The 314-nt window shown below is 48.7% G+C and overlaps 1 protein-coding gene across 15 annotated transcripts in view; it reads right to left on the reverse strand.

Annotated features, from left to right (window-relative positions):
* Window positions 1-314, reverse strand: part of LOC119592636 (homeobox protein extradenticle-like) — a gene marked incomplete at its 5' end in the record, with an annotated part of 41,816 nt that overhangs the window by 22,707 nt on the left and 18,795 nt on the right.

The raw sequence follows: 314 nt of genomic DNA on the forward strand, positions 1-314 counted from the left end.
TCTAGGACACAGACGAGGGTCGAGGCGCGGGCACACGGATCACGTTGCCCCAAGAGGCGCGACTCGAGCTTCATGTGATAAAGAGGGCGTCCTCAAACGCGACATTTTATGCTAATTATATTAGTTATATGTTGCGTCTAACCACGCTAAAGTAACCCGTATTTTTTATTTGGTTAATAACAGCGGAACAGAAATCAAGAACCCTTATGATTTTTCCGGCGTTTTATGTAAGGTCGTACTTGCGAACCCGGAAACATAACTGAATTTCGGAAGGCCTGGAAGGGGCCAGAAAGGCCAGGCGTGCGGGCGTCCCT

Source organism: Penaeus monodon, chromosome 30 (assembly GCF_015228065.2).
Source record: "Penaeus monodon isolate SGIC_2016 chromosome 30, NSTDA_Pmon_1, whole genome shotgun sequence".
NCBI classification, from domain to species: domain Eukaryota; kingdom Metazoa; phylum Arthropoda; class Malacostraca; order Decapoda; family Penaeidae; genus Penaeus; species Penaeus monodon.